A 13,741-nucleotide genomic window follows, 5' to 3' on the forward strand; every position below is an offset into this window, starting at 1 on the left:
GTAAAGAAAACTACCGCCATCAACAGCCAATTTTCTACACCACCATCACCCGCCTTTTCTCCTATGTCTGAAGATGATGTTTCCAAGGTCATTGGTTCCAACCACCCTACCACCTGCCCACTGGATCCCATCCCCACCCATCTCCTCCATGCCATCTCTCCAGCAGTTGTGCCTGGTCTGACCCGCATCATCAACTCTTTGCTCACCACTGGGACATTTCCCACTGCTTTCAAAGAGGCCTGCATCACACCGCTACTGAAGAAACTCACTCTCAACCTTACACTGCTAGAACACTACAGGCCGGTGTAGTGTGTGAAAATGCATATCTTCCGTCAAAATGTAGATGACGGATTTTAACCTCTTATTATTTTCTGTCTTCTTAAAAAAAAATTTTTTTTCTTACCTCACTATTCTTAGCTTTGTATACTGTGCTAGGCTTTAATGGACTGGATTGAATTAACTTATGCATTTTGTTGCCTATATTGTTATAATTGCTTCCAATGTTTCCTCGTCTGTAAGTCGCTTTGGATAAAAACGTCTGCTAAATGACTAAATGTAAATTTTATGAAATGTGTAATGTCATGTGTAATGTGTAATGTGTAGTGTGTGGCCTTGAAATTTTAGCATGTCTACGTAATCATGAACAAATGCTTCTTGAGACACACAGTGTTGCTTCTTTGCATGCATCAAATGAATTGTTTCTGGCTATATGCATCCATGCATTAGTTTGAGAGGGGTGGAAATGGGACACTTGGGTGAAACAAAACTGCCCCAAAAGTACCCCCCCCACTTTAAATACAGTTTTTTCTAAGTCAATTTGGTACATTTCTCTGATCCGATTTGAAATTCTCAAAACTTCTTGTTCAATCCTTACATCCTTGTGTCACGTGTGCACATCAAACAAGCATTTTCTCATTTCTTTGAACAAGTTGCAAATGCTTTGGTACATCCATGCAAATGATTATGACAAAATTCTGTGCAGATTCCTACATTATCAATTGCTTATGTCATGTTGATCAAAATGCATTATAATGGGTCTCTGTAGAATAGTATAATCCCCACGACATTTAAGCACTAGTTTTACAATATACAGTAAGTATACTTTAAGTAAACGGTGGCATTTTATTTTACTCAATTTAGTGTTTTGCATAGCTATATTCTTTCCACATAGGACTGCAAGACAACTTCACTGTGTTGCAGACGGCCCCCTTTCACACCTAAACAGTCTTTTGACACTCTCTACAGGGATCTCATCCCTGAACAAGAGAGGTGGCAGATTGGAGATGACCTGCCAAAGTACGTGTTAGTTTGGGACAATGTCAGTTTCCATCGCCCCAACATCATCAGGCAATGGTTTGCGGCCCACAACAGGATGCTGGTGGAGTTCCTCTCACCCTACTCAACCCCGTTGAGGAATTTTTCTCAGCATGAAGATTAAAAGTATATGATGGCCAGCCGCATACACAGATGACCCTTCTGGCTGCCATGGATGTAACGTGTGATGACATCAGAGCTGATGCCTGCAGAGGCTGGATTAGACACTCTGAAAGATGATTTTCACCCTGTATCGCAAGAGAAGATATTTGTTGTGATGTGGATGAGAATCCGTTGCCCAAAAGACAGGAACGTCAGGAGGTGTAGGAAGACTGCACTGTAATTCCACTGCACTGCATGTACAGTTTTCCCTAAGGAGATTGTCTTATGTTCAGATTTCTACATTTGTTTGTGCTATGCAGTGCTGTCTTTTCCTGTCTGCATCACAATGACACTGTCTGTCAATAAATTATTGTACAAACAGTAAAAGCGTTAACGTGAATCATGTGCCGTCTCTTGCAATCAAACAATCAAAACCAGAAATGCACTTACTGTTTTGCATATGACAAGGATGATTCGAGAAATGCTCCACTCATCACTCTCAGGTCACTCCGCTGCACACGTCTGATCACTTCTTTGTCACCCCCGACCTCACCGCTCCAGACAACGCAGATGTCTTACCGCTGGTCACTTTCCGGCGCTACCTACGGTCCCTCCCTCCTGCTTTTCCTCTGCTGTCTTGTCTGCACTCCCCCCCTCTGAGGAGCTCTCTCTTTTGAATACCAACAGTGCCACAGACACTCTGTGTTCCACGCTTACATCCTGCTTGGACAACATATGCCCTCTTACATCTGGACCAGCCCGTGCATCCCTGTCTGCCCCCTGGTTATCGGATGTACCACGTGAGCATCGCACCAGCCTCCGGTCAGCTGAGAGAAAATGACACAAGTCAAAAGACCATACTGACCTCTCTCTCTCTACTTTCTTCGTTGACGTCACCTTTGCAAAAACTGATTATAACCACTCGAAGATCAGCAACTCTCCTGACTCTCGCACACTCTTAAAAACCTTCTCTGCTCTCCTCTGTCCGCCTGCTCCCACACCTTCATCGCAGTTAACGGCTGATGATTTTGCATCGTTCTTCGTAAAGAAAACTACGGCCATCAACAGCCAATTTTCTACACCACCATCACCCGCCTTTTCTCCTATGTCTGAAGATGATGTTTCCAAGGTCATTGGTTCCAACCACCCTACCACCTGCCCACTGGATCCCATCCCCACCCATCTCCTCCATGCCATCTCTCCAGCAGTTGTGCCTGGTCTGACCCGCATCATCAACTCTTTGCTCACCACTGGGACATTTCCCACTGCTTTCAAAGAGGCCTGCATCACACCGCTACTGAAGAAACTCACTCTCAACCTTACACTGCTAGAACACTACAGGCCGGTGTAGTGTGTGAAAATGCATATCTTCCGTCAAAATGTAGATGACTGATTTTAACCTCTTATTATTTTCTGTCTTCTTAAAAAATTATTTTTTTAATTACCTCACTATTCTTAGCTTTGTATACTGTGCTAGGCTTTAATGGACTGGATTTAATTAACTTATGCATTTTGTTGCCTATATTGTTATAATTGCTTCCAATGTTTCCTCGTCTGTAAGTCGCTTTGGATAAAAACGTCTGCTAAATGACTAAATTTAAATTTTATGAAATGTGTAATGTCATGTGTAATGTGTAATGTGTAGTGTGTGGCCTTGAAATTTTAGCATGTCTACGTAATCATGAATAAATGTTTCTTGAGACACACAGTGTTGCTTCTTTGCATGCATCAAATGAATTGTTTCTGGCTATATGCATCCATGCATTAGTTTGAGAGGGGTGGAAATGGGACACTTGGGTGAAACAAAACTGCCCCAAAAGTACCCCCCCCCCACTTTAAATACAGTTTTTTCTTAGTCAATTTGGTACATTTCTCTGATCCGATTTGAAATTCTCAAAACTTCTTGTTCAATCCTTACATCCTTGTGTCACGTGTGCACATCAAACAAGCATTTTCTCATTTCTTTGAACAAGTTGCAAATGCTTTGGTACATCCATGCAAATGATTATGACAAAATTCTGTGCAGATTCCTACATTATCAATTGCTTATGTCATGTTGATCAAAATGCATTATAATGGGTCTCTGTAGAATAGTATAATCCCCACGACATTTAAGCACTAGTTTTACAATATACAGTAAGTATACTTTAAGTAAACGGTGGCATTTTATTTTACTCAATTTAGTGTTTTGCATTGCTATATTCTTTCCACATAGGACTGCAAGACAACTTCACTGTGTTGCAGACGGCCCCTTTTCACACCTAAACAGTCTTTTGACACTCTCTACAGGGATCTCATCCCTGAACAAGAGAGGGGGCAGATTGGAGATGACCTGCCAAAGTACGTGTTGGTTTGGGACAATGTCCGTTTCCATCGCTCCAACATCATCAGGCAATGGTTTGCGGCCCACAACAGGATGCTGGTGGAGTTCCTCTCACCCTACTCAACCCCGTTGAGGAATTTTTCTCAACATGAAGATTAAAAGTATATGATGGCCAGCCGCATACACAGATGACCCTTCTGGCTGCCATGGATGTAACGTGTGATGACATCTCAGCTGATGCCTGCAGAGGCTGGATTAGACACTCTGAAAGATGATTTTCACGCTGTATCGCAAGAGAAGATATTTGTTGTGATGTGGATGAGAATCCGTTGCCCAAAAGACAGGAACGTCAGGAGGTGTAGGAAGACTGCACTGTAATTCAACTGCACTGCATGTACAGTTTTCCCTAAGGAGATTGTCTTATGTTCAGATTTCTACATTTGTTTGTGCTATGCAGTGCTGTCTTTTCCTGTCTGCATCACAATGACACTGTCTGTCAATAAATTATTGTACAAACAGTAAAAGCGTTAAAGTGAATCATGTGCCGTCTCTTGCAATCAAACAATCAAAACCAGAAATGCACTTACTGTTTTGCAAATGACAAGGATGATTCGAGAAATGCTGCACTCATCACTCTCAGGTCACTCCGCTGCACACGTCTGATCACTTCTTTGTCACCCCCGACCTCACCGCTCCAGACAACGCAGATGTCTTACCGCTGGTCACTTTCCGGCGCTACCTACGGTCCCTCCCTCCTGCTTTTCCTCTGCTGTCTTGTCTGCACTCCCCCCCTCTGAGGAGCTCTCTCTTTTGAATACCAACAGTGCCACAGACACTCTGTGTTCCACGCTTACATCCTGCTTGGACAACATATGCCCTCTTACATCTGGACCAGCCCGTGCATCCCTGTCTGCCCCCTGGTTATCGGATGTACCACGTGAGCATCGCACCAGCCTCCGGTCAGCTGAGAGAAAATGACACAAGTCAAAAGACCATACTGACCTCTCTCTCTCTACTTTCTCCGTTGACGTCACCTCTGCAAAAACTGATTATAACCACTCGAAGATCAGCAACTCTCCTGACTCTCGCACACTCTTAAAAACCTTCTCTGCTCTTCTCTGTCCGCCTGCTCCCACACCTTCATCGGAGTTAACGGCTGATGATTTTGCATCGTTCTTCGTAAAGAAAACTACGGCCATCAACAGCCAATTTTCTACACCACCATCACCCGCCTTTTCTCCTATGTCTGAAGATGATGTTTCCAAGGTCATTGGTTCCAACCACCCTACCACCTGCCCACTGGATCCCATCCCCACCCATCTCCTCCATGCCATCTCTCCAGCAGTTGTGCCTGGTCTGACCCGCATCATCAACTCTTTGCTCACCACTGGGACATTTCCCACTGCTTTCAAAGAGGCCTGCATCACACCGCTACTGAAGAAACTCACTCTCAACCTTACACTGCTAGAACACTACAGGCCGGTGTAGTGTGTGAAAATGCATATCTTCCGTCAAAATATAGATGACTGATTTTAACCTCTTATTATTTTCTGTCTTCTTAAAAAATTATTTTTTTACTTACCTCACTATTCTTAGCTTTGTATACTGTGCTAGGCTTTAATGGACTGGATTTAATTAACTTATGCATTTTGTTGCCTATATTGTTATAATTGCTTCCAATGTTTCCTCGTCTGTAAGTCGCTTTGGATAAAAACGTCTGCTAAATGACTAAATTTAAATTTTATGAAATGTGTAATGTCATGTGTAATGTGTAATGTGTAGTGTGTGGCCTTGAAATTTTAGCATGTCTACGTAATCATGAATAAATGTTTCTTGAGACACACAGTGTTGCTTCTTTGCATGCATCAAATGAATTGTTTCTGGCTATATGCATCCATGCATTAGTTTGAGAGGGGTGGAAATGGGACACTTGGGTGAAACAAAACTGCCCCAAAAGTACCCCCCCCCACTTTAAATACAGTTTTTTCTTAGTCAATTTGGTACATTTCTCTGATCCGATTTGAAATTCTCAAAACTTCTTGTTCAATCCTTACATCCTTGTGTCACGTGTGCACATCAAACAAGCATTTTCTCATTTCTTTGAACAAGTTGCAAATGCTTTGGTACATCCATGCAAATGATTATGACAAAATTCTGTGCAGATTCCTACATTATCAATTGCTTATGTCATGTTGATCAAAATGCATTATAATGGGTCTCTGTAGAATAGTATAATCCCCACGACATTTAAGCACTAGTTTTACAATATACAGTAAGTATACTATAAGTAAACAGTGGCATTTTATTTTACTCAATTTAGTGTTTTGCATTGCTATATTCTTTCCACATAGGACTGCAAGACAACTTCACTGTGTTGCAGACGGCCCCTTTTCACACCTAAACAGTCTTTTGACACTCTCTACAGGGATCTCATCCCTGAACAAGAGAGGGGGCAGATTGGAGATGACCTGCCAAAGTACGTGTTAGTTTGGGACAATGTCAGTTTCCATCGCTCCAACATCATCAGGCAATGGTTTGCGGCCCACAACAGGATGCTGGTGGAGTTCCTCTCACCCTACTCAACCCCGTTGAGGAATTTTTCTCAGCATGAAGATTAAAAGTATATGATGGCCAGCCGCATACACAGATGACCCTTCTGGCTGCCATGGATGTAACGTGTGATGACATCACAGCTGATGGCTGCAGAGGCTGGATTAGACACTCTGAAAGATGATTTTCAGGCTCTATCGCAAGAGAAGATATTTGTTGTGATGTGGATGAGAATCCGTTGCCCAAAAGACAGGAACGTCAGGAGGTGTAGGAAGACTGCACTGTAATTCCACTGCACTGCATGTACAGTTTTCCCTAAGGAGATTGTCTTATGTTCAGATTTCTACATTTGTTTGTGCTATGCAGTGCTGTCTTTTCCTGTCTGCATCACAATGACACTGTCTGTCAATAAATTATTGTACAAACAGTAAAAGCGTTAACGTGAATCATGTGCCGTCTCTTGCAATCAAACAATCAAAACCAGAAATGCACTTAGTGTTTTGCAAATGACAAGGATGATTCGAGAAATGCTCCACTCATCACTCTCAGGTCACTCCGCTGCACACGTCTGATCACTTCTTTGTCACCCCCGACCTCACCGCTCCAGACAACGCAGATGTCTTACCGCTGGTCACTTTCCGGCGCTACCTACGGTCCCTCCCTCCTGCTTTTCCTCTGCTGTCTTGTCTGCACTCCCCCCCTCTGAGGAGCTCTCTCTTTTGAATACCAACAGTGCCACAGACACTCTGTGTTCCACGCTTACATCCTGCTTGGACAACATATGCCCTCTTACATCTGGACCAGCCCGTGCATCCCTGTCTGCCCCCTGGTTATCGGATGTACCACGTGAGCATCGCACCAGCCTCCGGTCAGCTGAGAGGAAATGACACAAGTCAAAAGACCATACTGACCTCTCTCTCTCTACTTTCTCTGTTGACGTCACCTCTGCAAAAACTGATTATAACCACTCGAAGATCAGCAACTCTCCTGACTCTCGCACACTCTTAAAAACCTTCTCTGCTCTCCTCTGTCCGCCTGCTCCCACACCTTCATCGCAGTTAACGGCTGATGATTTTGCATCGTTCTTCGTAAAGAAAACTACAGCCATAAACAGCCAATTTTCTACACCACCATCACCCGCCTTTTCTCCTATGTCTGAAGATGATGTTTCCGAGGTCATTGGTTCCAACCACCCTACCACCTGCCCACTGGATCCCATCCCCACTCATCTCCTCCATGCCATCTCTCCAGCAGTTGTGCCTGGTCTGACCCGCATCATCAACTCTTTGCTCACCACTGGGACATTTCCCGCTGCTTTCAAAGAGGCCTGCATCACACCGCTACTGAAGAAACTCGCTCTCAACCTTATACTGCTAGAACACTACAGGCCGGTGTAGTGTGTGAAAATGCATATCTTCCGTCAAAATGTAGATGACTGATTTTAACCTCTTATTATTTTCTGTCTTCTTAAAAAAATATTTTTTTACTTACCTCACTATTCTTAGCTTTGTATACTGTGCTAGGCTTTAATGGACTGGATTTAATTAACTTATGCATTTTGTTGCCTATATTGTTATAATTGCTTCCAATGTTTCCTCGTCTGTAAGTCGCTTTGGATAAAAACGTCTGCTAAATGACTACATGTAAATTTTATGAAATGTGTAATGTCATGTGTAATGTGTAGTGTGTGGCCTTGAAATTTTAGCATGTCTACGTAATCATGAATAAATGCTTCTTGAGACACTCAGTGTTGCTTCTTTGCATGCATCAAATGAATTGTTTCTGGCTATATGCATCCATGCATTAGTTTGAGAGGGGTGGAAATGGGACACTTGGGTGAAACAAAACTGCCCCAAAAGTACCCCCCCCCCCCACTTTAAATACAGTTTTTTCTAAGTCAATTTGGTACATTTCTCTGATCCGATTTGAAATTCTCAAAACTTCTTGTTCAATCCTTACATCCTTGTGTCATGTGTGCACATCAAACAAGCATTTTCTCATTTCTTTGAACAAGTTGCAAATGCTTTGGTACATCCATGCAAATGATTATGACAAAATTCTGTGCAGATTCCTACATTATCAATTGCTTATGTCATGTTGATCAAAATGCATTATAATGGGTCTCTGTAGAATAGTATAATCCCCACGACATTTAAGCACTAGTTTTACAATATACAGTAAGTATACTTTAAGTAAACAGTGGCATTTTATTTTACTCAATTTAGTGTTTTGCATTGCTATATTCTTTCCACATAGGACTGCAAGACAACTTCACTGTGTTGCAGACGGCCCCTTTTCACACCTAAACAGTCTTTTGACACTCTCTACAGGGATCTCATCCCTGAACAAGAGAGGGGGCAGATTGGAGATGACCTGCCAAAGTACGTGTTAGTTTGGGACAATGTCAGTTTCCATCGCTCCAACATCATCAGGCAATGGTTTGCGGCCCACAACAGGATGCTGGTGGAGTTCCTCTCACCCTACTCAACCACGTTGAGGAATTTTTGTCAGCATGAAGATTAAAAGTATATGATCGCCAGCCGCATACACAGATGACCCTTCTGGCTGCCATGGATGTAACGTGTGATGACATCACAGCTGATGCCTGCAGAGGCTGGATTAGACACTCTGAAAGATGATTTTCATGCTGTATCGCAAGAGAAGATATTTGTTGTGATGTGGATGAGAATCCGTTGCCCAAAAGACAGGAACGTCAGGAGGTGTAGGAAGACTGCACTGTAAGTCCACTGCACTGCATGTACAGTTTTCCCTAAGGAGATTGTCTTATGTTCAGATTTCTACATTTGTTTGTGCTATGCAGTGCTGTCTTTTCCTGTCTGCATCACAATGACACTGTCTGTCAATAAATTATTGTACAAACAGTAAAAGCGTTAACGTGAATCATGTGCCGTCTCTTGCAATCAAACAATCAAAATCAGAAATGCACTTACTGTTTTGCAAATGACAAGGATGATTCGAGAAATGCTCCACTCATCACTCTCAGGTCACTCCGCTGCACACGTCTGATCACTTCTTTGTCACCCCCGACCTCACCGCTCCAGACAACGCAGATGTCTTACCGCTGGTCACTTTCCGGCGCTACCTACGGTCCCTCCCTCCTGCTTTTCCTCTGCTGTCTTGTCTGCACTCCCCCCCTCTGAGGAGCTCTCTCTTTTGAATACCAACAGTGCCACAGACACTCTGTGTTCCACGCTTACATCCTGCTTGGACAACATATGCCCTCTTACATCTGGACCAGCCCGTGCATCCCTGTCTGCCCCCTGGTTATCGGATGTACCACGTGAGCATCGCACCAGCCTCCGGTCAGCTGAGAGGAAATGACACAAGTCAAAAGACCATACTGACCTCTCTCTCTCTACTTTCTCTGTTGACGTCACCTCTGCAAAAACTGATTATAACCACTCGAAGATCAGCAACTCTCCTGACTCTCGCACACTCTTAAAAACCTTCTCTGCTCTCCTCTGTCCGCCTGCTCCCACACCTTCATCGCAGTTAACGGCTGATGATTTTGCATCGTTCTTCGTAAAGAAAACTACCGCCATAAACAGCCAATTTTCTACACCACCATCACCCGCCTTTTCTCCTATGTCTGAAGATGATGTTTCCAAGGTCATTGGTTCCAACCACCCTACCACCTGCCCACTGGATCCCATCCCCACTCATCTCCTCCATGCCATCTCTCCAGCAGTTGTGCCTGGTCTGACCCGCATCATCAACTCTTTGCTCACCACTGGGACATTTCCCACTGCTTTCAAAGAGGCCTGCATCACACCGCTACTGAAGAAACTCACTCTCAACCTTATACTGCTAGAACACTACAGGCCGGTGTAGTGTGTGAAAATGCATATCTTCCGTCAAAATGTAGATGACTGATTTTAACCTCTTATTATTTTCTGTCTTCTTAAAAAAATATTTTTTTACTTACCTCACTATTCTTAGCTTTGTATACTGTGCTAGGCTTTAATGGACTGGATTTAATTAACTTATGCATTTTGTTGCCTATATTGTTATAATTGCTTCCAATGTTTCCTCGTCTGTAAGTCGCTTTGGATAAAAACGTCTGCTAAATGACTAAATGTAAATTTTATGAAATGTGTAATGTCAAGTGTAATGTGTAGTGTGTGGCCTTGAAATTTTAGCATGTCTACGTAATCATGAATAAATGCTTCTTGAGACACACAGTGTTGCTTCTTTGCATGCATCAAATGAATTGTTTCTGGCTATATGCATCCATGCATTAGTTTGAGAGGGGTGGAAATGGAACACTTGGGTGAAACAAAACTGCCCCAAAAGTACCCCCCCCACTTTAAATACAGTTTTTTCTAAGTAAATTTGGTACATTTCTCTGATCCGATTTGAAATTCTCAAAACTTCTTGTTCAATCCTTACATCCTTGTGTCACGTGTGCACATCAAACAAGCATTTTCTCATTTCTTTGAACAAGTTGCAAATGCTTTGGTACATCCATGCAAATGATTATGACAAAATTCTGTGCAGATTCCTACATTATCAATTGCTTATGTCATGTTGATCAAAATGCATTATAATGGGTCTCTGTAGAATAGTTTAATCCCCACGACATTTAAGCACTAGTTTTACAATATACAGTAAGTATACTTTAAGTAAACAGTGGCATTTTATTTTACTCAATTTAGTGTTTTGCATTGCTATATTCTTTCCACATAGGACTGCAAGACAACTTCACTGTGTTGCAGACGGCCCCTTTTCACACCTAAACAGTCTTTTGACACTCTCTACAGGGATCTCATCCCTGAACAAGAGAGGGGGCAGATTGGAGATGACCTGCCAAAGTACGTGTTAGTTTGGGACAATGTCAGTTTCCATCGCTCCAACATCATCAGGCAATGGTTTGCGGCCCACAACAGGATGCTGGTGGAGTTCCTCTCACCCTACTCAACCACGTTGATGAATTTTTCTCAGCATGAAGATTAAAAGTATATGATCGCCAGCCGCATACACAGATGACCCTTCTGGCTGCCATGGATTTAACGTGTGATGACATCACAGCTGATGCCTGCAGAGGCTGGATTAGACACTCTGAAAGATGATTTTCACGCTGTATCGCAAGAGAAGATATTTGTTGTGATGTGGATGAGAATCCGTTGCCCAAAAGACAGGAACGTCAGGAGGTGTAGGAAGACTGCACTGTAATTCCACTGCACTGCATGTACAGTTTTCCCTAAGGAGATTGTCTTATGTTCAGATTTCTACATTTGTTTGTGCTATGCAGTGCTGTCTTTTCCTGTCTGCATCACAATGACACTGTCTGTCAATAAATTATTGTACAAACAGTAAAAGCGTTAACGTGAATCATGTGCCGTCTCTTGCAATCAAACAATCAAAACCAGAAATGCACTTACTGTTTTGCAAATGACAAGGATGATTCGAGAAATGCTCCACTCATCACTCTCAGGTCACTCCGCTGCACACGTCTGATCACTTCTTTGTCACCCCCGACCTCACCGCTCCAGACAACGCAGATGTCTTACCGCTGGTCACTTTCCGGCGCTACCTACGGTCCCTCCCTCCTGCTTTTCCTCTGCTGTCTTGTCTGCACTCCCCCCCTCTGAGGAGCTCTCTCTTTTGAATACCAACAGTGCCACAGACACTCTGTGTTCTACGCTTACATCCTGCTTGGACAACATATGCCCTCTTACATCTGGACCAGTCCGTGCATCCCTGTCTGCCCCCTGGTTATCGGATGTACCACGTGAGCATCGCACCAGCCTCCGGTCAGCTGAGAGGAAATGACACAAGTCAAAAGACCATACTGACCTCTCTCTCTCTACTTTCTCTGTTGACGTCACCTCTGCAAAAACTGATTATAACCACTCGAAGATCAGCAACTCTCCTGACTCTCGCACACTCTTAAAAACCTTCTCTGCTCTCCTCTGTCCGCCTGCTCCCACACCTTCATCGCAGTTAACGGCTGATGATTTTGCATCGTTCTTCGTAAAGAAAACTACCGCCATAAACAGCCAATTTTCTACACCACCATCACCCGCCTTTTCTCCTATGTCTGAAGATGATATTTCCAAGGTCATTGGTTCCAACCACCCTACCACCTGCCCACTGGATCCCATCCCCACTCATCTCCTCCATGCCATCTCTCCAGCAGTTGTGCCTGGTCTGACCCGCATCATCAACTCTTTGCTCACCACTGGGACATTTCCCACTGCTTTCAAAGAGGCCTGCATCACACCGCTACTGAAGAAACTCACTCTCAACCTTATACTGCTACAACACTACAGGCCGGTGTAGTGTGTGAAAATGCATATCTTCCGTCAAAATGTAGATGACTGATTTTATCCTCTTATTATTTTCTGTCTTCTTAAAAAAATATTTTTTACTTACCTCACTATTCTTAGCTTTGTATACTGTGCTAGGCTTTAATGGACTGGATTTAATTAACTTATGCATTTTGTTGCCTATATTGTTATAATTGCTTCCAATGTTTCCTCGTCTGTAAGTCGCTTTGGATAAAAACGTCTGCTAAATGACTAAATGTAAATTTTATGAAATGTGTAATGTCATGTGTAATGTGTAGTGTGTGGCCTTGAAATTTTAGCATGTCTACGTAATCATGAATAAATGCTTCTTGAGACACACAGTGTTGCTTCTTTGCATGCATCAAATGAATTGTTTTTGGCTATATGCATCCATGCATTAGTTTGAGAGGGGTGGAAATGGGACACTTGGGTGAAACAAAACTACCCCAAAAGTACCCCCCCCCACTTTAAATACAGTTTTTTCTAAGTCAATTTGGTACATTTCTCTGATCCGATTTGAAATTCTCAAAACTTCTTGTTCAATCCTTACATCCTTGTGTCATGTGTGCACGTCAAACAAGCATTTTCTCATTTCTTTGAACAAGTTGCAAATGCTTTGGTACATCCATGCAAATGATTATGACAAAATTCTGTGCAGATTCCTACATTATCAATTGCTTATGTCATGTTGATCAAAATGCATTATAATGGGTCTCTGTAGAATAGTATAATCCCCACGACATTTAAGCACTAGTTTTACAATATACAATAAGTATACTTTAAGTAAACAGTGGCATTTTATTTTACTCAATTTAGTGTTTTGCATTGCTATATTCTTTCCACATAGGACTGCAAGACAACTTCACTGTGTTGCAGACGGCCCCTTTTCACACCTAAACATTCTTTTGACACTCTCTACAGGGATCTCATCCCTGAACAAGAGAGGGGGCAGATTGGAGATGACCTGCCAAAGTACGTGTTAGTTTGGGACAATGTCAGTTTCCATCGCTCCAACATCATCAGGCAATGGTTTGCGGCCCACAACAGGATGCTGGTGGAGTTCCTCTCACCCTACTCAACCACGTTGAGGAATTTTTCTCAGCATGAAGATTAAAAGTATATGATCGCCAGCCGCATACAC

The sequence above is a fragment of the Barbatula barbatula genome, assembly GCF_947034865.1.
Source record: "Barbatula barbatula genome assembly, chromosome: 22".
NCBI lineage: Eukaryota > Metazoa > Chordata > Actinopteri > Cypriniformes > Nemacheilidae > Barbatula > Barbatula barbatula.